Source organism: Emydura macquarii, unplaced genomic scaffold (genome assembly GCF_026122565.2).
Source record: "Emydura macquarii macquarii isolate MOO-44397 ecotype Brisbane River unplaced genomic scaffold, CSIRO-AGI_Emac_v2 contig_295, whole genome shotgun sequence".
NCBI classification, from domain to species: Eukaryota; Metazoa; Chordata; order Testudines; family Chelidae; genus Emydura; species Emydura macquarii.
Genome location: NW_027130432.1, coordinates 1,249,145 through 1,276,783, shown reverse-complemented (window position 1 = coordinate 1,276,783; position 27,639 = coordinate 1,249,145). Strand labels below are relative to the sequence as shown.

The window sequence follows — 27,639 nt, the reverse complement described above, 5'->3', positions numbered from 1 at the left end:
GGCTGGACAGCATCATGAAAAGTTCATTAGGTGCAGTTTGTCTTTCATGTACTGAACTTATAACAGATCAAGGTTTCTACCCATTATGTTGTGGTCATGTTTATCAGGAGGTAATGATGGGCTTGAAACTTTAAATCAGAATCTTGTAGTTTTGTGGAATAACATGCACATGCTACTCACTAAATAAAATAATTGTGGTTAGCTTCTACATGTATGATAATTCAAGTAACAAATACAATATTGATTTTTCTGGTTTTGTTCAGTGTATCTTGTAGGATCATTGAGTTTTAGTACTGGTGATTTATGTACTGTCTGCTAAGGTCAGATTTTCAAAGCTGGATGCCTGAAGTTAAGCATGTAAATCTATAGCTAGCCATCTAAATAAGTGGCCTGATTTTTCTGAGGGGCCAAGTACTTGTATCTCCCCTTCGAGTCACATTGCTAAGTTCCAAATTAACTGTAACCAGTCAGGAAAAAGACATGGGTGTCATTATGGACACATCATTGAAAAGCTCTGCTCCATGTAAAAGCAGTTCAAATTAAACAAAATATTAGGACATATAAGGAATGGGTTATAATACTACAAGTATTATTATGCCATTATATAAATAAGTGGTATGCCCTTACCTGGAATACTGTGTTCAGTTCTGGTTACCCTAACTTAGAAAAGATATAACAGAAATAGAAGGGGTCCAGAGATAAGTGACACAAACTGCATGAAGAAAGATCAGTAAAATAGGTACTCTTCAAGGAGAGAACGTGATATGTGTATAACCAAATGATGGAAGTTATAAAGAAGGTAAATTAGGTACTCCTATTCACCCTTTGAGTATAAGAGCAAGGAGACAGACACAAGTAAAAAGACAAATTTAAAGCTGATAAAAAGAAATACTTTCTTTTATAACATATAATTAACCTGTGGAATTCATTGCCACATTGTGTCCAAGAGCTTAGTAACATTCAAAAAGGGGCATAGACACTCGTATGGATAAAGAGAACATCAGCGTTTCAATAGATGTGTATAAATCCTCGTGCTAAAGGACATAAGTCAACCACTAATGTATAGGGGAAGAAACTTTTCCTATGGGCAGATTATTCCATAGTATTTCACTGTGAGATTTCTTGCACCTTCCTCTGAAATGCAGTCTTAGACAGCATCCTGGATTAGATGGATCACTCATCTGGTACAGAATGGCAATTTTTGTGCTCCTGCCTGTTTAAATATGGGTTTAGGTGTCTAACTTTAGGCAAATATATTTGAAAATGTTAGCCCATATTTTTGAGACAAAATAATATTTCATACTACTCCAAATTTCCTTCCTAATACAGAGTAGGAATGCATCTTGCCTACTAAATCATTCTGCCAGTGTTTTTCATTTCCCATCTTCATCATCACAAAGCGCAAGCTTCATGACCTGAATCTAAAAAGAGCTCTGATATTTTGCTAGAAGCATTCAGAACTCTGTGATGAGTTCAGACAATTTTTCATTTCATTTTACACTAACACACTGTATTAAAATCAGACCATACCCTAAGGCAGTGGTCCCCAAACTTTTTACCACATGCCCTCCCTTACAGCTGTCCACCACCCCCCCCCCCCCCCCCAGCTGGGGCTGTGAGCGGGGTTGGGGACTGCAGCTGAATCTGAATGTTGTCTTTGGCAAAAAAAATCTGTTTTTCACATCTTTTCTGAAAACAGCTTGGAAGGTAATTGCATCTGGCCATGTGTTTTACTGATCTTCTTCTTGTGTGGGTATCTCCTTCTGTGACAAAGAAACGTGGAAGTAAAGATGAAAGACTGGAGCCCACTAATAGCCCCCTCCTGCAGTTGTTAATACAATACTTTTTGTAGTCCAGTACATCTGTTGTACTATGTAAGACTAGCCTTTTAGTCTCCAGGACTGAGGACCTATTGATAACATTTCCCTTTTGAGAATTAGATTTCCAGCTGAGTTCTTTGAAAATATTATCCCTGGATTACATGATCACTTTCCAACCTGCCTTTCAAAGCTAGTTCACTGTATTGGTTAGGTCAGAAACCAAGTCAGAAAAAACTAACAGTTATGCAGTGAAGTGAAGTATATTTGCTTCTTGATGGGCATTGAGACTTCCTGCAGGCCTACATAAATGTTGGTGCACTCAGAAAAATAGTCTTTACTTATTGAGCTATGAATCAACTTCTTCATTAAGTGCCAGAGGCCATGTGACCAAGGGATATATAACCATACTTCTTTTTATTTTCAGAGAACTAAGACTGCAGATAAGTAATTCTCCTTTCTTTAGCAAACAGTTGTATATTTCCTCAGGAGAAAAAACGATTAGCAAAAGCCAGCAAGCTGAGCAGTTTTATCTCCTCTGAGGGGGGCAAGATCAATAAATCAAATATACCACAACATAATCTTTCTTTACATTTAATTGTATTAATTTGAATCAGTTGTTTATCCAATCATGGCTCTTTCTCAATCTGTTGCTTGTGAGTAATAATACAGTCAGCACAAACTCAGGCTAACAAATCTAACATAGCAAGTGAGATAATACTATAAATAAAAATAATAATAATAATAATAATACTGTGGAACAACTGGCATCTATATATTAAACAGCATTATAATAAATATCCCATATTTGGATATAATATTTAATTACTTAAAATTGCCGCAGACTCAAACTTGGCATGGAGATTGTAAGACAGAATGTATTTTTAACCATGTTGGTTTAATAAATTAAAACTTTTTTTGTTAAAGGATGGCAAAAACATTCCTAGTTCTTCTTTGAGTAATGTCTCTATCAGTGTCCACACTTATTGCACTTTTAATTGGAGATTTCTGGTATTAGTGCCCATTCAGCCTGCCCCTGTACCCTATGTTTCCTTGTGCCAAGGTTATATAAGACTGCTCAGGCAAACTGCCCTCGGATCCTTCTTAACCGCTTCATCCTAAGATGGAACATTAGTCCATCAAAGTTGCTTAGCCTAGTTATCCTTCTGTAGTTTGTTTTTTCTTTAGTTATTTTATTTACTTTTTATTTAGGGAGACTTTCTCTCAATCTTTTTCTCCTTTGGGGTGGGGGATCTTCCCCTGTTAGATTCTGTTGCTCCAGGGTATGCCAGGCTCCAAGTGGTGCAACTCTTGCCAGGAGGACATCCCGGTCAGCAATGATCATTCCAGATGTATCTGCTGCTTGGGAGAGTCTCTCGTCCCACAAAAAGTGCTCCATTTGCTCTGCTGTTAAGTGCAGAGTGAGAAAAAATTGGGAGCTAAAACTGTAACTCTAGATGCAGCATTCTCTCCAACTGGCCTCAGATCCAGGCCAGGAGACATCTCTGAACATTGGTCACTGAGTGAACACAGTGCCCCATCAGCTTCAGCACATTCGCCTGGGTCTACCCAAAGTAAATCCACCGAGAAGGCTCAGAGCAAACAGTCATTCTCCACAGAAAGAATCCACTTCACAAAGACCTTGGTCCCCATGGAACAAGACGCAGCAGAAATCTCACTTCCCAGAGTGGGTACAGCTGAGGCTCCAGACACTCTTGGTACCAATCTTTTGCCTGAACTCCAGGCTTAACAGAGAAAAGGGCAGCAAGCATGCCACATTACTGAAACCTTCGGTGCCACACAAGCAGGATACTGAAGTATCAAAGCATTCCATCACTAAGAGAACAGTACCCACCATTCCTTATGTACCGTCTACATCTAAGTAGGCCCCTAAGATGGCTGTGGTACCGGGGAGATGCAATGTCTCTCATACAGTCTCGGCATCCCCCAGGGCATCCTCATCAGTACAATCTACTTTGGCCATAATGGACTTGCCAGAGCAGCATATACCCTCGGAACAAACAAGAGAACGGGGCCCCACTCCTCAAAACACACCCACATCCACCCGGGTACTGCAGGATTTTAGATTCTCTAGGTATCTACTTGTTTTCTACATTTTCATTTGGTTCAGCAAACCAAAATATTTCAATTTGAGTCAACCTGATCTGAAACTAAATTACTTCACTGATTTTTTCAGCCAAAAGATTTGGAGTTTTCAAGAAAAAAAAAATTTAATTCTCACTACCATCCCATAGCAGTAGCCCATCTTCAGCCACAGCCATATCTGATCCTTCCGCAGAAGTAGAGAAAAACAGGATACATCAGGAAGAAAAAAAAATTCCCTTCCTTATCCGTACAGGTGTCTGACTGAAATCCTGAAGCATCAGATTTTAAGAACATAAAATATTAACTGAAAGCGCCCAGGGCCACCAAGCCTATCCCTCACCACTTCAGGCAACCTTCATACAAATCCCACTTATAAATTTATCAAACTCTACCTTAAAATGAATTAGGTCATTTTCCCCCACAATTCCCATTCAGAGTCTGTTCCAGAACCTCACTCCTCTGATGATTAGAAACCTTCTAATTTCCAGCCTAAATTTGTTCATGGCTGGTTTATGCCCACTTGTTCTTGGGCCAACATTCTCCTTTAACTTAAATAGCTCTTCATCCTCCCTGATGTATTTGTAGAGAGTAGTCATATCTCCTCTCAGCCTTTGTTTTGCTTGGCTAAATATAAGCCAAGCTGTTTTAGTCTTCTCTTGTAAGATAGGCTCTCCATTCCCCTGATTAATCTAGTAGCTCTTCTCTGGACCTCTTCCAGTTTGAATTCATCATTCTTGAATATGAGTGATTAGAATGGTGCACAGTCCAAATAAGGTCTTTACCAGTGCCTTGTACAATGGCATCAGAACTTCCATATATCTACTAATGCTACTGTATTGCAATATACACAAACCCTCACTAAGATGTGAAATTTTACCCAATCATGATAAATCCTCTTCTGTGTGGTAGTGTTAAGGAACAACAGAACTGATTTAAAAGTGCATGGTGGATGTTATAGTGACCTCATATGGACAAGAAACAAGTTACCTTTTTTGTCAGAAACATCTGCCTAACCGCTTGGCTAGCAAAGGTTAAAATGTATAATCTCTTGGGTCTGAAAGATTGTAGACACTTTCTGTTGTATTAGTTACATGAACAGAGTAGAGTGCATGCTCAGAAATGTTCCTCATGTTAAACCTGTAGTCACAGTCAGGGAGGACTGTGTAAGTGTAGTGGTACGAACCTGGAGAGAATGATTTCTAAGAAACAAATTTTCACTTTTCAATGTGTGCATATATATATGGGTAGAATTCTGGGGGGAAGTTATTATAAACTTAAATTATATATATATTTTTGGGAGAAAGAACATAGTTGTACAAGCTTATCTAAAAACTACTCAAATTATCCCCAGCAGAAACATATTTTGTCCATATGTTTGTTCAATTTCTACCTCTCTGATGAGGAATGATTTATCTTTTCATTGAATTAAACCTTACTTAAAAGAAATAAAATCTCTACTTCAATGTTTTCAGTTTTATCCTTGCTTAATATAGTAGAGAAGTTCAGCTAAAGAGCCATTCATTAATTGTAAAAGAATCTGAAACACTTTTTAGGAAACACAATGCAGTAACAAGCAGCATCACACATAAGCAGTACCTTAGTTTCTCTCATTTATTCATTAAAAGAATGAAACTATGGTTTCAATCAACAGTGCGTTGGTTATTTTGTAAATGTTTTGTGTCCTTTTCCAGTTCAGAAATGGCTCTGTATGTAAACTTCTCAATTACATTTATGGTAAATATTTTTGCTGAAAAGATTTCAACTGAAATGTTGTTTCCTTATATATAAATATATATATAAAAGTACATACATGCAAGCTAAGAAAGGCTTGGTTATATCAGTAACTGCAAGTAGTACAAATGTGTACAATGCTAATCAATTAATACTTCTTCTAGTTTTGGATAGAATATCCATTTGAAACTGAAGCCCAATCTCACAGGATAGGTGCGCAAAAAATTAATGTCCATATACACTATAATGATTTGAATATCTGAAATAAATACCAGTGCCATGTACAGCAGCTCTTTGCACATTATGAGTTACAGCAATGTAAAGTGTAAAGATAATGGCAGATGTATGGAGGGGAAAACAGAGCCCCCTAATCTCAATGGGCATAGGTCAGACCAGCATGGGGGTGGACAACCCCTGGAGTTCTGTAGGAAGAAGGGGCCCATATGCCTAGCCTCACTTCAACCTTTCTTCTCTTCCTGACACAGAACACATAGAAGGGATATGCTGGTGGCAGATGAGACAGTTGGTTCTCCAGCCACTTATCCCCAGTCTCTTTTGCATTTAAAGCCTTCCCACATATCCAGCAGCTATCTTAATGTTATTGTTACTATGTCCTCCCTGCCCTATAGTTGAGGCATTGCCAAATTCCATTTTCAGTATGCTGTGGGTCTGAACAGATCACCTGTTTTGAGATCAGGAAGGAATTTTCTCCTTCTGGGCCGAATTGACAGGGTGTCTAAGGGAGGATTTTGCTTTCCTCACCACATCTTGGAGGCCCAATTTTTAGGTTAAAATTAGTAGAATAGAAATTTGATATTAGGAAGTAAAATTGAAATGTTTAATTCATCTCAGCTTTTGGCCAGTGTGGATAGAAGTTTAAAATGGCCAGCTCCCAGGGTAAACATGAATGGAGACCCGTGATGTGACTGGTGTTCCTGTTACCTTGTAAGGGGAGACCTTAAGTTTTCGCAGACTAAGGTTCCTTCATTCCCCATGGTGGGGGAAGGGCCAAAAGGATTCAGAAGTGGCTGAGTCAAAGGGTTAGTCTGAAGGGTACCAACCTGATTTATAAGGCATGAGGCCATTTAACTCTACTTTGGACCCAATAAAATACCTGTATTTTGAAGGGGGATCTGGATAGCCTCTTTCACCCCCTTGTTAAAGCTAATGAATTGGGGCTTGCTGTTTTAAATTTATCCCTATGTCTCATTGGCCTGCATCTCCTGATCAATAATAACTGAAGCCACAAGTCAGTTTAACCAATATTGAAGTCCTGGGATATAAGTATTGATGAACTGGAAATATTAGTATTAAAATATGATTAAAGAGCTGTTTGGAAGCAATACCATTGGGAGGCTATGGGTGTCATAAGAATGAGTCTAATCATGTTTTGTAATAAACATGGGTTCCTGGAATTTATAAGATTAGCATCATCTCACTTAAGATTAAAGTTGGCATAAATTTTTCATGGTTAAAGACATTTATATATTTTGGGAGGAAAAAAATACGTTGCATTTTTGGGTCACATGCAAAAAGTGCATGAATAAAAGCTCTTTTTATGTTTGTTTTATTTTTTATTTATTTTTATTTATTATTCATCTTCCTGGTTATATTTTTTGAGTGTGGCTGCAGTGCACATCCACTCCAATTTTTTTCACATACATATTTTGCATTAGAGAGGAGCTGTATCCCTATTACTGGTCCTGTATAGTTAGAAGGTGAATGAATCTAATAGTTCCTATCTAAAAATAATCCGTTATATAAGTAGGCTTTAAAAAGAGCTGATATAAGTCGTCATAAGCAAATAACTCCCTTGTTTGTTTTCCAGTTGAAACATAACCTCATCATACACACACACACAAAATGGCATCTTGAATGGTAGCCTTAGTGGAGAGCCTAAGGATTGAGTGGTTCATGGAAACCAAATTACCATCACTCCCTCAGTGATCCCTCCAACTCAGAGTTGAGGCAAATCAGCATGGTAGTTTGAGGAACTTTTCATTATCATGGCCTATGCTATGCCTCTTCTGGAGGTTTCCAGGGCTGTTAATTTTACACCTCTTAAAATGCTACATTCATACAAACAGAAAAATAATAATATAAATACCTTGCTCATTATATACTCACCTTATCCATTAAATAGTATAAGATGTTGAAATTCCATTTTAAGCTTTTCTTGGATATAAGTTGTCAGACCACTGGAAACATACATAGCTAAAGACTTTCTAAAACACATTGTTAGTGTCCCTTTTCGACCTGAGCAGCAAGTCAAAGTTGTGGCCCTGGGGATGTCCCAGTTAGAATCAGAATTTGATGGAGTCTTGTATTTTCTTTGATGCAATCTTGTTTATTTACAAGGAATGTACAAGGAACCAAAATCAAAAGGGAAAGTTTCTTAGCCTGCAGCCCCAAGCCTCTTTAGCCACCACCAGACTCAAAGGCTCTCTCTCTAGCTTTTTTCAGCGTCACAATGTGCTCAGTCTACTGCTTGGTCATCTTGCTTTTTGCCTCTGCCTCTCTCTGTTCTTGTCTGTCAGTTTCTGTGTGTTCTCTCACACACCACATCTGGTCACAATACCAAGTGGAACCCCCAACCACGCACATGGTGCTTGTTTCTGGGTAGACTCTAATAGGCCTTGTTTTAGGTATGGCCCCTTAACCGTCTTTTACAACTATCTTAAATGAAGGGTGCATTCCCACATCAGTTTGAATAAGGTTTTAACTCAGCCCATAACAAGGTTCCTCCCGCTCATGACAGTACTATATTTTTTATGAATAATTTAAAAAGTGAGAGTAGTAATAACTAGCATTTGCATGGAGTTTGCATTTTCACACTGCTTTACTAACGTTACCATATTCTCACAATTCCGCTCTAACATTGGTAAATAGTAGTAGCCCCTGTTTATTTATAGATGGGGGAATGTGGCTGGCCTAAGGCTATTGGGGATAGTAGTTGTCAGTGGCTATTAGAAATGAGCCAGTTCTGATTCTTAGTCTTCTGCTTAAACCATTACATCCATACCTAATTGAGAGAAATTCAGTTGCAGCAAAACTGTTAGAATTAGAAGCCATAGTTTTCTAGTGCATTTACTCAGTTTTGCATCATTTCATCCTGGTACAAAACACATTTAAACCCAGGTGATCTGAGGATTCACCTTGTGTAAGGAGATCCTTGGATGGCACAGAACTGCTGAACCAGCTTCTACAACACATTGTCCCCCTCCTTATACCCCATCAATTTGCTGTTGCCAGTACATCCCATGGCACGGCATAATTTATAGCAGTCTTCAGCTATGCATATGGACCAGCCTAGGGTTCACCAGTCCTGCACTAGGAAAGCTCAAAAGTAATTTAAAGCTTGTACTCTAGTCCAGAGATTTGCCTTGTGCCCATGATCTGCCCAGAATCCAGCTTAAATTTGAAAAAGTAAGAAAATACGAGACTTCAGCCAGACATTTTGAACTGTTTCCAGAAATGAATTAATTTTCTTTTTTAATATTTTAAACTGACTACATACAGTAAGTTAAGGATGAGCGTTACTTTGGATTTCAGCCTTAACTCTGGATTTCCATGCTTTTATGGATTTATAATAAATCCTTAACATTACTTTAACAGTGTTTTGCAGCAGAATAGAATCGTAAGCAACAGTGAAAGCCATCAGTCAGTGTATTGTAGCTGAAGCTGAGCACAGAATAAATTGAAACTGTCTTGAGAATAAAAAAAGAAGATGCATTCAGTAAAGCTAGCCAGCTATAGAAAGAGAGAGGTTTTTTTTTTATTAATCAAGTTTTGTATAATGAGTGATTTTGCTTGCTGTAATAAGGCTATTAGCTTCCAGTCTTCTGCAGAAATCTTCAGTGAAAAGACTGTCTAGCAGTAAAAAGCATGTAGTGCTTTTGGATGTAGTCTAAAAGAACTCCTACATGCAATTATTCGATAGGTTAAAGCTAAGCAACAGATTCAGATGTTCAGCGCCCACTCACATCTTTTCAACAGTTAATATGTGATTTAAGTATAAATGATCAAGGAATCTAGTTTTATCTCTGCTTTATCACAGATGGAATGTGGCATATGATAACATTGAATAGCTTTTTACATTTAATCCATTCATTCTATAAATTCTCTTAGGCACTGAAATTAAAATAGCAGTAAACTCAGTAATAATCTCTTTTTATATACTAAAGTTAAATGACTGAGTGGAAAGCTGAATTATTTGACACAATAACACTTATAAGCCCTATTCTTTAAGAATACTATTATATAGTAAAAATCAACATTTAATTAAATGGCAGGAAATAGTATGTTTTGCTTGTGAATTACAAAGTCAGTTTGCAAATTGCCTGGATACAGGATTTTGGGGGGGGAATAAGGGTGAGGGTTTTTTGAAGCAATTGGTTTTTTGTGCAGGAAGGTAAGTAATGATTATTCTTTTCAGTTGTTGGAGCCAGAGTGAATTGTTTGAAGCAACAGTAGCATAATCATTCAGAATAGCAAGAACATTAAACTTAAAGGTGAAAAGCTCATCTCACTCAACATATATCTTGTTTTCCCCCACAGTGAGCAGGTTTGAAAGTGGATCTGAAATGTTCCTCATAAAAAATGTGCTATAAATTTTTGGGGGGACTGGGTTGGATCACGGGAGCATGTTCCATAGTTAGCCATAATAGAATTAGTAGCAATAATAGGTTTCTAATAATGAAACCAAATGCTACACCATTAGTGACATTTGTCATATTGACAATTGTCAAATTCTAATATATAGACGATATCTTATTTATACATTTGTTTGCATAGTGTTCTACAGAAAATTAAAACTAGATTACTGGTCCAAGGAGCACACAGTCTTGTTCAGTTGATACATGACATGCTAAAACTACTTAATATGACACACAATCTCTATGAACATTTTATTTTTGAGAGGGAAAGGGAAGTTTCTTTAATTCTATAGTGCCTTTTTTTTTTTTTTTTTTTTGGCCACTGTTTTAAACTGTCGGGATTATTTAACAAGCTGTTTTCTAGTGAGAGGTTAAATTGTCAACTTTGCTGTTTCAGAAAATGTTTGAGCTGAATGAAACAGCTGCATTTCCCTGGCATTTTTATTTTTAAATACATGTTTTCTCAGTAATTTAATTAGACAAAGTAGATAAGGTGATAGAACCAGTACTGCTAAAAATTATTCTAATGCTTGTGTCATCAGCATATTTAACAGTTATGCTGCTGATTAAAATACTGGCATATCATTAATGCAAGATGTAAAAATTAAAAGCCCCAATATTCATCCTTTTGGTATTCTTTTCAAGGGAACATGGTTCTTTACAGATTTGATTTAATAATCAGTGAATTATTTAAAGTGATTTACTCCAAAACGGTTGTTCATGTGTTTCCAAAACAGCATGAATAAATTTAGGTCCTTTTAAATTAAGAAGCAAAAGTTATGGATTAACCACAACAAAAATGTTCATGAAATGTACAAAGATTCTAAAGTTGTCCCTCTGTTGTGCACTGTACCATAGGCACCCTTAAGGAATTCTGAAGTTCCTTCAGAGTCCTCAAATGCCTAGACCCAATGGAGCCTCACCATGACATGTTTCTGAATTCTCTTTGTTGTGCCCCAGGACAGGAGGACATTTTGTATATTTCAACTAAGTTGTAAATTTTGTTTCCTCTCTGTTAAAATGTCTTGCATTGAAGCTTTAATTTGACCTTTCAGCATGGTTCTAGAGTTTGAAATGAATATAGAATTCCCAGTGAACCATAGCTGGAGCTTACTTCTGAACAAAAAGGTGATCAGTTCCAGTGGCCATGATCAACAGATAATTAGGCTTTTGGACAAAGGTCAACCCTTTGATCCAGCAGAAATTTACACCTGAATTATATTCTTACCGAATGGATTCAGTGGCTCATGTGAGTAATCCCTGTAAGGGGACAGGAAGAACTCAATAATGTAGTGGGTTTTTCCTGTCTTGATCTGCTTAATATACAAGTTTGTGTTTTAATTGGTCCACCCACTTTCCATGACTACAAAAAAGATGATTATTCTAATATTACCCTTAATAACTATCCCCAAGAGAGTGCCCTGTGAAAAATGAAATGCACCATGCATTCTTCACCTGCAGTAGTGCCTGTCTTGTATCCCTGGTCAAGCTCCTAATTAACCCTGCAGAAAGTTTGTTTATAGATCCTTCTCCTCCTCCTTGCTCAGGAAGCATGGTTAGAATTCACATAAAGATGACTGGTCAATATTAAATTCTGTTATCTGTTGACCCTCTGACAAAATCTGACAATGAGAAAAGAGCACAAGAAGTCACCCTCACCCTGTACACAAAGATAAGTTTTTAGTACCTTGCCCTTTATCCAGGCTCAGCATTATCTTCTGGGCATCTTTACAACTCCAAGTTTTTATTTTTGTCGGAGGTTTTTAAAATCTTCCATGGCAGACTAATCTTTCACCTGTTGCTGTGGGCTTCCTAGGCTTGCACAACTTGAATTGCCTCTGTTATTTTACTGCTGCATTGGGTCCTCATGCTTATCACTGTAGTTGGACTGTGTGCTGCATACAAATTTGTTGCAGCCATTTTACTAACATACTTAAACAAAAACATGTTGCATAGTATATTGGACAACAGTGAAATGTAATGCCATATTTTAATAGATACCTGATGATACTACAGTATTCCCCTCAGAACACATTAAACAAGATGCTGTGTCTGCTGGGGGCTGACAGTTAAGGTGGAATAAGTTGAATTTATAACTGCACATTAAATTGCAGGACATGGAGAATCACACTTTCATATTATGCCTGATTTTGAGGGTGCCTTTTTCTTCATTAACTTGTGTTTCTAAGTGCAGTGATATCTTTCTTATCCCTAGTTATGCAGCTACAGTGAAAGGACCATGTGCAATTTTGTTTATTAAAACAGCGAGAGTTCTGTGGCACCTTAAAGACTAACAAATTTATTTGGGCATAAGCTTTTGTGGGCAGAAACCTACTTTGTTGGATGCATGAAGTGGAAACTTCAGTTTGGTAGGTATATATACACACGCAAGGATGTGTGAGTTGCATCACAGTGAGGAGGGCAAGTGTTAATGAGGTTAATACAATCAGGGTGGGTGAGGCTGTTCACAACAGTTGATAAGAAGGTGTGAATGTCAAAAGAGGGAACATTATTTTTTGTAGTGGGCTAGCCACTCCCAGGCTATGTCTTTACTGACGGCGGCAAATTCACCGCCATCAGATCAACTTATCTGGATCGACTGAGTGGTCAGTTAAGACCCGCTCAGTCGATCCAGAAATTGATGTATTAAGACCACCTTCTCAAGTGGCGTAGCACTGCATTGACGGGAATGCAGTTCCCGTCAGCACACTGCAGTGAAGACGGCGCGCAGAACAGAAGCACAGAAGTCGACGGGAGTTATGCATGTTTTTTGCATAGTTTGCGTAACTCCGGTCGACTGCCGCCAAATCTCCGAGGTAAGTGTAGACAAGCCCCCAGTCTCTATTCAGACCTAGTCTGATAGTGTCAAGTTTGCATATGAGTTCCAGCTCTACAGTTTCATGCTGGAGTTTGTTTTTGAAGTTTTGTTGAAGTATGGCAACTTTCAAGTCTGTTATTGAGTGTCCAGGGAGATTGAAGTGCTCTCCTTCTGGTTTTTGAATGTTACCATTCCTGATGTCTGATTTGTGTCCATTTTTTCTTTTGCGTAGAGACAGTCCAGTTTGGCCAATGTACATGGCAGAGGGACATGGTTGGCACATGATGGTGTATATCACATTAGTAGATGTGCAGGTAAACGAGCTCCTGATGGTGTGGCTGATGTGGTTAGGACCTGTGATGGTGTCACTTGATACGTGGGCAGAGTTGGCAACGGGGTTTGTTGCAAGGATACGTTCCTGGGTTAGTGTTTCTATTGCATGGTGTGCAGTTGCTGGTGAGTATTTGCTTCAGGTTAGGGGGCTGTCTGTAAGCGAGGACTGGCCAGGGTTTGTGAGAGTGAGGGATCGTCTTCCAAGGTAGGTTGTAGATCCTTGATGATATGTTGGAGATGATGTCCTTATTAAATATCCATCTCTACTAAATAAACAATTCTTACTAGTCTCTTGGACGGCTACCTAATATGACATTTGCTTTGTTTCTGTTGAGAGAAAATGTTGTGTTATGGTTTGATTAGGAAGCTCATTCTAATTTCTTATATCAAATACAATACTGCCAACCTTAAACACTATGAAATTGTAAGTCATACCTCAAAAAATCCTAAGATTGTAAAATAAATACATTTTAATTATTTTGTTTGGTTTTGTAGCTTATAAGCCTTTAGCAGATATACTTTCCAGCTTTTCTCAGCAATCATGTGACCTAAAATCATTTTTTAAAATGAAATCTGGGACTTTAAGAAAAACACCAAATATCATGAGAGTTGGCAGTACTGCAAATATTAGATTTCAAAGTTGAAAATGTACAAACTTAGATTTATGTCATCCCACCCCCCTCCACCCCATCCTTCACATCTCTCACCTGCCCCAAATTGTCCTGCTATGCCAGCCTAAGTGAGGGGACTCAGTCTCAGAGAGGTGGGCAAAAGGAATTGCTTCCAGAGTTGGATGGGTCTGTGGAAGTAGTTTGGATGGAGTTTCCTGTAGAGCAAGTGAATGAGAGAACCAGTGACTTATTCCAGACAGGGTGGAAACGAAGGGGGAGAGACACATCTTGATTCCCCAGACAGCTGAAGTTATCACTGCATAGCTCTTAACTCAGAACACAGCTCATGCTCTACTCCAGAAGTGTTTCTCAGTGAATGGATCATAACCCCCAGAGGAGTCAAAAAAGGCAAGCAAGGAGGCTGAACATTTTATTACAATCGAAAGCGAGGAAAATCTTGCTCCCCTATTGCATCCGCTCAAGATCAAGTATTTTGTCAACCTCTTAAACACCCAAATCAATGATAGAGGCTTATTGTTATCATTGATACTCTTTTCCTCTTACTTTTATAGTCATTGTGAGAGGGTCATGAATATTTTTTTTACTTTGAATGAGTCACTACCCTGAAAAGTTTGAGAAACATAGTTGTGCACCATGCCGAACTGGAGAGGGAGCAGTAAACAACACTCTAGGATTTCAACATATAAGGTTGGGGTGGGACAGGGGCCCCTGTAGCTGCAATTTTGACGCCATTGTGTGAACTGGCTTTGTCCTATTTCCAATGCATGTGTGGTCTTCTGCAGCTGTGCAGCAGGCTGCATTATTCCACCCTAGCTAAGTGTGCTCTTCTAGAGTAATTTGCATTCTCTAGAGATATTTATTAATTTATATGGGTCCAAGATGTAGAAAAAGCAAGGTTGAATGTCCTGCCTTGAATGTAAAAGCAAAATGGTGATATATGAATTATAGAAGTCAGTTTGGGCCTACAGGCTACTAGTCTGAAGCTGTGTTCTACATGATGGATTATAGCTAACCTAGAAAAGCCATTCATCTTGTCAAATGAAAATGAAGACAATTCTTAAAACTCATTAGTGCTAGTTCTTGGGTATGTGTTATTGACAAATTGCTTCACGCAATAAATATCTTTGGTCAATTAGTATTTTGGTAAATGTAATACAGCCTTTGACAAACACAATATTTTGTAAATGAGGAGCAAAATACAGTATCTAGAAGAGATCATATTAGATGGTCACAATATATTGTATTTAATAATATGCATTCAGTTCATTTTCAGGTCCTTAATATAGTGACTCTTTCCCATTTTAGTCAGTTCAAAAGCTACATGTTCGTGTAGTATTAAGATTTCAGTCAATTTGAAATTGTATTAATAGACTTAAAACAAAAAGGTGGATTATGACATAATGGATATGGAAATATGGTACTAAGTTGGGTAAGAAATGTAATTATTTCAGGCTAACTACACCTCACCATCCATCACTGCTTAATTGAAATCAATGTAACTTGATATAAGAGAGGCTATTGCATTTATATTTAAAAGCAATATTTTCTATTGTTTCTTTAAACAGAACTGATAAAGTGTGATACTGGATTTTTGAACTAATCTAATTGAATGTACATAAATGGAATTATAGTTCACAGAGAGTATAGATATTGTGCAATCACTGTTTAGGTAAACCTATTTAGTAAAACAACAGAGCAGAATGTGTGACTTGATTGCACAGCTATTTGAAAGCCTGATCCAATCCTCAATAGCAAAAAACCTCAAAATAGCAAGATACATCAATGAAGTGTATCATTTTAAATATTCTTTTCATTTTTAATTTCAATATGGAACTAATCATAGGGCATCACAACTTGGCATGAGACACAGCCAATATCTATTAAGCTTCCAAGGACTAAACATCCCACAGTGGGAACAGAGCAGAAATGTCTAGCTTCAGATTTAATAGAAAGGGGAGGTGCTCATGCTGTTTGTGTAGACGAGGAAGTAGCACTCCAGATTAGAGCCAGAATTTTAAAAATAACTTGTGATTGAGTGCCTCAGTATTTTGGATGTGCAAGCTGAGGTGTTTTTAAAGGACCTGAGAGGGTGATCAGGACCCCAAAATTAGTAGACATTTCTTAAAATCTTAGGCTTTGGTGACTCATTGAAGCGAAGTTGCTTGAAGTATTTTCCCCCTCCCCCGCCTTTTGAAACACTAACTTAAACTGGAATCCCAGATTCAGGATATTAGAATTAAAAAGCAGTGTTTAAGAGATTAGGCCATTATTTGAGTAATATAATTAATCCAGCTCCAGCATTGCCCAGGCTTGCTGTTTTATGGTGAGCATAATGATGTTCGCAAAGTTGTATGTTTTTTTTCCCCCAAGATGGCCACTATCTTCCATTACTGTCAATGGGGCTGAAGCAACAGGCTTCTGTCAAAAAAAATGGTGGCCTCTTATTCTTCATGTGAGAGCTAGACTTGAGGACAGAGGCTGTGGATGTGCTGTCAATGAGACTGTAGAGGCAGCAGGGAAAGGAGTATGTTAGGAAACTAGACAGGATACTGAGGAATCAGAGGACCATGGGGAGCAAGAGGCGGATTGAGATGGGTTTAGGGGGAACAGGAGACAGACTGAGGGGATGCAGGGGAATATGATATGGCAAAGCAGGAGAAAGTGATGGGTATGAGATTGAGGATAAATAGAGGGGAATGAAAGAGGATAGGTGGAGAACAGCACATTGTAGGGTGGATCAAGCCAGGTGAATATGAATGAGGCAGTTCCCCATCTCCAGTAGATGGAAGAGGATATCCAGGAGATGAAGCACCCTTCTGAGTGAACAGTGAGCCGTACTCTTTTGTGTGTGCATGTAAGGATTAATTTAGAACCTGAGATTATCACACACAAATTGGGGTTTGGCAGCTTCCTCCTCAATGTGAAAGAAACCAAAAAACTTCATTACAGTCTCATGTTTTAAGGCAGTCTTTTGATTTTGGGGGTCTGACTCAAGATTGTTGAGTGCTTGAAATTGCTGATACTATTCACTTTCACTTAAAAAAGTAATTGACCCTTAAAACAGATAAAATATCTTCTGCTTTGCTATCAGCAATATACACAGTTCACACCTAGTACTGGAAGGTACTTACAAAACAGTTTGCACAAATGATGTTGTACAACCTTAACAGATTATTTTTATTACGTGTTATAAACTCTGCCCTCTTACTATTGGTTGCTAATCTATGAACCTGTGCCACTTTTATGGTGGCCTGTAATTTTAAAATAATTTAATTGAACTAGTGGCTCTTCTTGCCCAAGGATTTGCAGTCTGAGTAACCTTTTTAGGCTACTTTCTATAATATTGTAAAGTCAGAATGAGTTTTTTGTCTTATTTGTATATTTTACTATTTGCAAGTAAGTCAATGGATTTTGTATCTGAAATTTCATCTTTAATGAACACAGGAAATTTTCACTATTTAGGAAATTTAATAAGTCAAATAGAAATTTTATCCTGCTTCTTCCATAATCACAGTAGTTCTAATTTACATATTAAAGAATAGTCAACTTGACATCAGTGGCAGAAAAGTGCTAGTGACCTAGGTGATGAAGCTGAACAAAAACTCAAAAGTATGATGAAGTCACTCCAAGGCAGTACTTCTCAACCTTTTTGATACCAAGGACTGGCTTGCTGCCTTCCTAAGCTGTGTGTAAGCTGTGTCAGGGAGATCTCAGGGACCGCACTGGTCCTTGGACCGGTCGTTGAGAAGCACTGCTCTAAGGTACAGGGGATAGCACAGGCATTTTCTACATCTTGCTTGCATCAGTAATGTCTATCTGCTAGTCCCTAACTTCCTACCTGAAGGATGAGTGGCATGTTCATAACCTTTTGGAATGGAGAGTGGCCTAGGTTTAGGATAGGACAAATGGAGCCAGAGGAATGCATATGAAGATACTGTGGGAGTATTGCCATACTTAAAAAAAAAAAAATCAGCTTTTAGATCAAATTAAAACCTATAATATATTTAATTGAACAAGCAACATATGCTATGAATGACTTAGTACTGTAAAAGCTGTGACAGCTTACTAGGTCAGTGCTTTTAATAATTTCCCTTTATCTATTTCTTTTTTAATCTTTATTGATTCAAGTTCTTGCATCCATATCACCCAATGACAACATTTGTCATTTTAAACAAATAGTTTGCGATTCTAAACACAAAAATGAGAAATGTGCAAATAAATTGTAACAAGTGACTACCAATTCCTTTATGAATCTAATATACAAATCCTACAGATTTTAATGCAACACATCAAGTATTTGAAACTTGCAAACTTGTATAAGATACTTTTTTTCTTTATTTTTTATATTTCTTAAGTAATTTTTTTAAATCAGGAGAGTTATCAGTAACTTACAAGATAAGGACAAGCTAAGCTGTATCAGACCATTAATCCATTAAGTCCTGTATCCTGGTTCCAATATCTGATGCTCTTAGAGGAAAGCAAAAGAAATTAAATCATAATGCACCTAGCCACTTTCTCAGTGCTGTGCAGAGGAAAACATTCCTTCCTGATCTTTGCAGATGATCAATTTACACCCTGAAGCTTTGATTACCCTAATTTGAGCATGCATAAAGACAAATGTTATTAGCCATGAAATTATCCAACCTTTTTAAAAATCCAGCTATAATATCTGATTCTCTAACCACCCTAAGGCTGTGACTACACATTGTGTGTGGTATTTCTTTTTATTAATTTTAGCTGACATTAATTTCATTTTTGGAACAGAGTAAAAAAAAGGAGAGCCTGCTCAGTTTCAGTTTCCTCATAATCCTAAATACCTCAATCAAATTCCCTCTTAACAAGTCTCCTTTAAATGCTAAATATCCTAGTATTACAGTATTTCATATTCCTTTCTGAAAAGTCCTATAGAATTTAATAGTGAATTTAATAGTGATGAAACTAAATAGGGTTTATAGAATGATTAGTTGCATCAGTGAATACCCCCTTTTATGGACTTAATATCTTAAATCAATTTAGCTTAGATTGTTTTTTTTTACTAATTAAGCTAAATTGATTTTAGGTACTTATATGGTGCCTATTACCATAATATCTGAGTGCCTTTATCATCTTTAATGTATTCATCCCTCTCTACATGTCTGTGAGGTAGAGAATTAATCCTCTTTTAGATGGGGAATTGAAGCACAGAGAGACTAAGTAACTGCCCAAGGTCAAACAGGAAGCCTGTAGCAAAGAAGGGACTTGAACTGAGGTCTCCCCAGTCAAATGGTAGCACTCGAACCACTGGATTATCCTTCCTCCCTGCAATGAAAGATTCTCAGTATCCTCAGCTAACACCTCCCAGCCAAGGAGAAGGTGATACTGAGCTGAGTATTAGAGTCCCCAAATCCTCTGAGTTCAAGAATATAGGAGTTCATTTAACATAAATTAATATAGGGCCCTCTTAATCTGAAATAACAGTATTGGAAGAAGGGCTATCCGGTGATGTAACTAAATCAATGTGTAGCAGTTTAACTAAATCTGTTTAGAAACTCTGCATAGACCAGTCCTTACTCCCACTGCACCATGGCCTGATACCTCTGAAATCTTTCCACAAAGATTCCAAACTTAAAAGTAATTACAGATTCTTAATATACATAGTGACTAGAGATTTTTTTTTGTATGTGTTTTGTGTTTTTGATGGTTCAGATGTTTCTTGTAAAGTGCTTTCCCCTTCTTCCCTTAGTTTTCCGGCTGATTCAGAGTATCTCACTGCACATTGACTTAAATATGCACTGAAAGCTGGTTGGAGTCACCCAGCATTTTCAGAGTTATATTGCACCGCAAAAAATTCCATCTAGAGAGGCTGACAATGCTCACAAAAGGTCAGTTTAGCATTTAGAGAAGTGGACGGTGCAAGCCTGGCATCAGCCCTCATTTAAGCAAAAGAAATGGGAGGAGAAGTCTAGAGATTGAATAGGAATAAGAACATAAAAAGAACAGGAGGACAGAAGAGTTTGAAGTTGGGAGATAGACTGCATGTAAAACATGAAGACGGAACTGAGAAAAAGAGGGAGAGAATATATAAACAGTGAGGGAAAGAGCTGAGCAGAGGGGCAAGAAAATAGGGTAATAAGAACAGAAGGAAAGGGATGGAACTGGAGAGTAAGAAAAAGAGGAGATACTTTAAAAAAAGAGGTGTGAGCAGAGGGAGACCTTAAATTTCTCTCTCTCTCTCTCTCTCTCTCTATATATATATATAGATAGATAAATACAAAATAAAATGTACCAGTACCTCTTTCTAGGTGATAGTATCTGTTGTTCCTCAGGTCTGGTCTACCTGCAGAGTTGTACCAGTTTAACTTAAGGTATGATTTTTTTTAAACAGTGGTTTAGTTAAACCAGAGCAATGTTATGTGTAGACACTAACATCTGTTTAGCTTGTGTCAGTAAGGGCTTGTCTTTCAAAGTTGCATTGATATAAACTAAAGTTGTGAATTGAAACCGATAATTGAACTGCTGGTCCCCAATGTTGATTCTGGTTTGAGTGGCTTTTTTGATTTAGCTTAAATCACTGTGATTTAATTTAATTTAATTTAATTTAATTTAATTTAAACCTAAATAAATTACTCTTAAACCAAAATAAGGGTTTGGGCTGGTTTAACTATCTCTGTTTAAAAAACAGTTTAAGTTATACCAGAGCAGCTTACATGTGTAGATAAAGCCTAAATTTATAGGTGCAAAATCCAGACCAGCCGCAGCTCACATATTACACCCACAAATACTTGGAGTTCCCAATGTTACAACACATTCCCTTTTAGTTCCAACATATATCTTTCCACAGTGTACACATCCAGTTTATCTTAGGTGCTTTCGTTTACATAGCTGATAAGATTTGTTTCTATCTAATACAAAATTAGTATATGTCTCAGACAAACAAGGATTTAGTTGACATAAAGTGAAGTTTGCAGACAAATTAAAAGAAACTCATTCTACTCCTTCCTCACCCCAGAAAAAGTAAATTGCATATCCACAAATGAAATGTGCAGATATAACCATCAGACAGCATTGTAAATACCAGAATAGCTATTGACTGCATTTTTGTGCATAATAAGGAGCTGTTATAATGACTCCATAGTTTAGTGGAGTCCATCAGCTTGAAAATCATATTTCCATTTGAAAATTTAACATCTGCTGCTATTATGATTCCTGTAACTCTTAGCAGTAACTTAACTGGGTTCCTACTTTACAGGTCACTTTCTCTGGGAATTCTAGGGCAATAGGGGACTTCTTGGCGGTATAGCTCCTGCCAAAATGGTCACAAGGAGCCTGGAGACGGTGCAAAGACACATGTCCTCCACATGGGCTTTATGGATCCTCCAAGATCCACTCAGTTAGGGAGCTGATCTCCCTAATCCAAGGCATTAGGTACCACCTAGGGAACATGCCAAGGAAACTCCAAGAGAGCCCAGGAACCCTATCCATCCTGGAGCACAAGCTCCTGTGATGTCATACCTCTGGCAAAATCTTTCTCCCCAGACTTTCCTCAAATTGCACCAGATTCCATTCCCTCTTGAGCATCTTAGAAGTGTTATACGCAGTCTCTATAGGAAGCTGTTTCTGGCCCCACCCCTTTGTTGATGTAGAAGCCTGTTGTGGAGAAGGGAGCTTCTCCCTGAAAGTGGGAAAAGAAATTATCATTTAGGGAATGCAAAAAGGTAAAATTAACTATTTTTTTTCAAGAACCAGGATGGCCACTTACTTTACCCTCATGTTTAAAAAGAGTGATTTCAGTGTAATACTGTACTTCAGTGATCGAATACAATCTCAACAAATACATGATGACTTATCTTACATCATTGTAATGTTCCCAAGAAAGTAACTTAATAAATCCCAATATACTATATCTGTTTTTAATTTAAATTAGAAATGGACTTTCCTTAGTTAAACTCTAAGGTTGAGCATCCCATCCCTAGAACTCTTACTTCTTGCATCTGTACTAATAATAATAGTATCATATTAGAAACTGCTAGCCCCAATGAATTTAATATGCCTGAAAATTTAGGTACCATCTTTAAGGCAAGATCTCCTAATTAAAAAGAAAGAGTGAGTGAAGTAGTTGTAGTTGGCCTGTTTACTAATTTTAAAAAATTGTTTTCTTCTTCGAGTAGTGTCCTGTGGGTGCTCCACTTTAGGTGTTGGCGCGTCCTCACATTGTCGATCGGAGATTTTTGCTAGCAGTGCTCGTCTGGGTCGTGCATGTACCGTAGTGCTCATGGTGCCGTTGGCACCCTTTTCAGCGCATGTGACCCGGCCCTCCTCAGTTCCTTCTCAGCCGTCCATGGTCGAAGACGAACCCTGTAGCAGTTCCTCATAGCTCGTCCAAAATATCCTTATAGGTAGTTGTTTTGTAGGCATTTAGTCAGTTTTCCCTCAGTTTTAGCCTAGTTTACCCTAGTTACCTTTAAAAAAAAAAAAAGTTACCCTTAGGCTAGTTAACTTTTCCCCTCACCAAGTCAAGTGTCATGTCGGGCTCACCCAGTTTCAAATGCTGCTCTTCATACACGGATGCAGTGCCAGCATCTGACGGGCATGCCGAATGCATCAGGGATTCCTGATGATGTCCCTAGGAGAGGGACATATATCACAGAAATGTCCCAACTGTAAATATTTGAAGTCTAGAGCCAGGTGGGACAGAGACTTCCAATTGAAGCTAATTCTAATGGAGAGATCTCTTAGATCTACCTCTGACCCTGGTCAGGAAAAACCGGTCTCACAACACAAGACCACCAGGAAAAGGCATTTAACCCCACCTGGTACTAAGCACAAGAAAAGAAAATTACCAACACCGGCAGCTAAGCGACCGAGTACCAAAAAGGCTATTGGTTCCTTGGGTACACTACCGAGCACAGTGCCTAAAGAGCCCTCTTGCTCCAGCATGGAGCAAAAGGATAAATCAGGGCACCTCCACCCGGACACAGCACCGCCACAGCCAGCAGTCTGCAAAATCTTGAAAACGGACCAGACCTCGGCATTGTCAGAAATACCGGTGCCGACCAGAGTCTTGGCACCAGCAACTGCCGAATCACGCATCCTGGCACCAACAACATGGATGACACATGCTGAACCAACCACCGGCATCGAGACGATCCCGGCACCGACACCAATTACACTGGTGCCGAGGAACCATACAGAGAAGAGCAGACACCATGAGCAGGTGGGAGAATTTTTAACATCCTCCCATATATTTCCACTGTATGGCACAGATACATCTCCTGCGCATTTTTCTCAGGACGAGCCCACCTCCCCCATATCTTTTTCAAGTGATGAGAACTATGATGGGAAACAGGCAACATTCTCCCCCCCAGCTGTCCTCTCCTAAGGGGCAGGTTGTCAAACAACATCCACACTCCAAAATGCCACCACACCCATGGTTTGAACTCCCATGGTTCGTTCCACCCACGGCCTACCATATGCAGTGGCCAAGATGGGACACGTGGTCCTCTTATTCTGCTTCCTGCAGCAGACCATCCACCTCTCATAGGTGTAGATCCAGATCATCACCTAAGTCCGCCCCAACAGCAACTGAGCCTGAGCCATCAGAGGTTACACAGCAGAGCATACAGGGGGAAACAATATCACCCCCTCACAATTCGTCCTCCACCCCAGATGAGGCCATAAGCCCTCCACCGCCCACCACTGCTGATGACTTTCAACGATTTAAGGACTTATCCAATTCAGAGATCCTACTCCAAGAAGTAGTGGAGTCACAACATAAGCTCCTAAAAATTGTACAAATTTCGGCATCTTCTAAAATCGCCCTCCCTATAGATGATGCCCTGATGGAGCCTGCCAATAACATCTGGCAAATGCCAGCTACCATCCCTCCCACTTGTAAAAGGGACGACAAAAAATATTATTTCCCCACCAAGGACATAGAATACCTTTTCACCAACCCACCACCGAACTCCCTGGTTGTAGAAGCTGCCAACCAGAGGAATAAGCAGCAATACCAAAAGTTCACACCTCAAGACAAGGAGGATAAGAGCTTTGACTTACTTGAGAGAAAGGTATATACTTCTGCAACCCTGCAAATTACACGGCACTGCTAGTGAATTATGACCACAACTACTACGAGAAATTATCAGACTTTATTGAGTATATCCCAGAGAACAAGAAGGAACAATTTCAATGTATGATAGAGGGACAATTGATCACACAAACAGGTCTACAAGCCTCCCTTGATGTGGCCGATACAGCCGCCAACAGAGTGGCAACAGCAGTGGTCAGGCATAGAGCTTTATGGCTACATTCAGCGGCTCTGCGCAGGCAACTCCAGACCACCATCGAGGACCTTCCTTTCAATAAGAAAAAGTTGTTTGCGGAGAAGATGGATGATGTGATGCACACCACAAAGGACTCTCGTGCCATGCTCTGCGCCTTGGGCATCTGCGCACCTGTCACAAGAAGAAAGCCCTTTAGATATCAGCCATACAATTCACATCCACAACACAGGGGATGCGACTTGTCACATAACAGACAATGAACCCAACGACGTAGACAATCGAATCAGCAGCCATCAACATCCCAGGCTGCCCCCTCCAAACCTCAGTTTTGAGGTTTTGGTCGAGGGTCTACCCGACCTCCCCTCGCTTCCAGAACCACAGACAAACACCATCCTCTTCAACCATTGACTACATCCTTTCTATCCATCTTAGGTGAACATCACAACGGGCAAATGGGTCTTGGAGATTGTCTGATCTGGATACGCTATCCCTTTCATATCCACATCCCTCTTTCCCACCCCTCTTCAGGGTCCCATCTCATGAGCACCTATTGAGACAAGAAGTTTTTTACTACAAATGGTTGCTGTAGAAAACATTCCCTCCCAGCACAGGGGCAGAGGTTTTTACTCCCTGTATTTCCTGACCCACAAGAAGAATGGAGGTTGGAGACCAATCTTAGATCTCAGAAAGCTGAACAAATGCATAAAGGTACAGAGATTGAGGATGGTCACTTTGTCTACCATAATCCTGGCATTGGAACAGAGGGACTGGTTTGCAGCCCTCAGCCTCCAAGATGTGTATTTCCATGTTGCTATTCATCCTGCTCACAAAAGATTCCTCAGGTTCACCCTAGGAACCAATCATTATCAATAAACAGTGCTACCATTCGGCCTTTCCACTGCCCCAAGGGTTTTCTCCAAGATACTTGCCATTGTTGCTGTACACCTATGCATGAAAAGGAGTCACCATGTTCCCCTACCTGGATGATTGCATGCAGCCAGCTTCAGGCCAGGTAGGCGGTATAAATTACAATTTCACTTTTTCAAAAGCTTGGGTTGATGATAAACATCAAGAAATCCACCATAAAACCCATTCAACAAACAGAATTTATAGAGGCACACTTGCCAGCACCCCTACCAAGACACAGATTTGATGCTATAGTGAGCCTGCAAGCCACAATACAGAACAGCCCGACCATAACTGTTCACACCTGCCTTCAAATGTTAGGACATATGGTGGCAACTACCTATGTAGTACAACACGCATGGCTTCATAGGCAGGCCCTGCAACTATGGTTCTCAACAGTGTACAAACCTCACAGACATTCACTACACAAGACAGTAGCAATGCTGAACAAGATCAAACAATCGCTGACTTGGTGGACACATCCTTGGAATCTAACATCGGGCATTCCATTCATACAGGAAATACCCTCGATTATGATAACCACAGATGAATCCCTCATAGGCTGGAGAACACATTTACAGGAACACATGGTTCAGGGGAAATTGTCCACACACGAAATGACACTACATATAAATCTGCAGTTCGCCATGCTTGCTTCCGTTTCCTACCGATGATAGTGAACAAATCCATAAAAATAAAGACAGACAACATTGCATGCATGTTTTACATCAGTCAACAGGGAAGAGTGAGATCCAATTCCCTTTGCATGGAAGCAATAAAATTATGGAATTGGTGTATATACCACAATACCAACATTTCAGCCACTTACTTACCTAGAATCTACAACACCACTGCAGATATCCTCAGCAGGAGATTCCCCACCGATCACAAGTGGGAACTACACAGCAGAGTCCTGAAGACATTTTTCAACAATGGGGTCATCCCACAATAGATCTGTTCATCACGACCCACAACCACAAATGCCCCCACTTCTGCTCGAGAGCAGGCCTAGGAAACGGGTTGAGAGGGGATGCATTTCTCCTCAGTTGGAGTAGGGATCTCCTTTACGCATTTCCACCCCTCCCTCTAATAAACAAGACCCGACGCAAAATAAGACAGGACAAAAGGATGGTAATAATGGTAGCCCCAGAATGGCCCAGACAAGTGTGGTTTACTTACCTGATGCAGATGTCAGCCTGCACACCAATCTCTCTACCTCTTCTCTAGGATCTACTATCCCAGCACAAGGGATGCATCCTTCACCCAGACCTGAGGAAGTTACATCTAACAGCCTGATTATTAACATCAAGAGGAACTAGAATGTTCAGAAACCGTTAAAATACGTATTATTAAACAGCAGAAAACCCTCTACCAGAAAGACCTATCTCCAAAATGGCTTAGATTTGCATCCTGGTGTTAACAGAGGCAGATCCCGACCGTATCTGCGCCAATCGCAGCCATACTTGAATACCTTCTTACCCTAAAGAAAACAGGGTTATCAGTTAGTTTTCTTAAAGTACATCTAGCATCCCTTGCAACCTTTCACAACCACATTGATGATAACACAGTCTTCAAACATCTATTCATTAAACGCTTCATGGCTGGCATTCATAACTTACACCCAGACATTCATCCTCCCACACAACCGTAGGACCTCAACCTAGTCTTAAAAACCATCACTAAACTGCCATTTCAGCCACTAGCTACCTGCTTCCTAATGCTTCTGTCAATGAAAGTATCTTTCTTAGTGGCTATAATATCAGCAAGATGAATAGGGAAACTCTGAGCACGCATGGCTCATCCACCATACACGATACTCCAGAAAGACAAAGTGACTCTTAGGCCTCACCCAAAATTCGTTTCTAAGGTCGCATCACCTGTCCATCTCAATCAACCTATTCATTTACCCATCTTTTATCCAAAACCGCATGCCAACCCACAGGGGACACTTCTCCACAGCTTAGATGTGAGATGAGCTATAGCATTCTATCTGGATAGAACAAAACCATTTAGAGCATCACCCAAACTGTTTGTATCAATTGCAGATGGTTGCAAGGGAAAAGCCATGACCACACAAAGGCTCTCAAAAGGATTTCAGGCTGCATCCATATATGCTACGAACAGTCACATACCTTACCACCTCAAATCATTAGAACACATTCCACAAGGGCTGTGTCCTACCATAGGTATTGCACAGAGTTCTGCGTAGTCTCAATGAACACCTTTCTTCTAACATCCAAGCCTATAGCGTGTTAGTCCTAAGAGGGGAAAAAGAATTTCAAAAGCCCAAATCATCTTCGCAATAGGCATGTTGCTATGTTTTTTATATTATATACCTAAAAAATACTAGATATTTCTGTGGCACATCAAAAGACATTC

The 27,639-nt window shown here is 39.2% G+C and overlaps 1 protein-coding gene across 2 annotated transcripts in view; it reads left to right on the top strand.

The window, feature by feature from the left end:
* The window catches only part of ITFG1 (integrin alpha FG-GAP repeat containing 1), a 196,656-nt gene that overhangs the window by 148,974 nt on the left and 20,043 nt on the right, over positions 1–27,639 (top strand). The gene's annotated exons all lie outside the window — the stretch shown is intronic.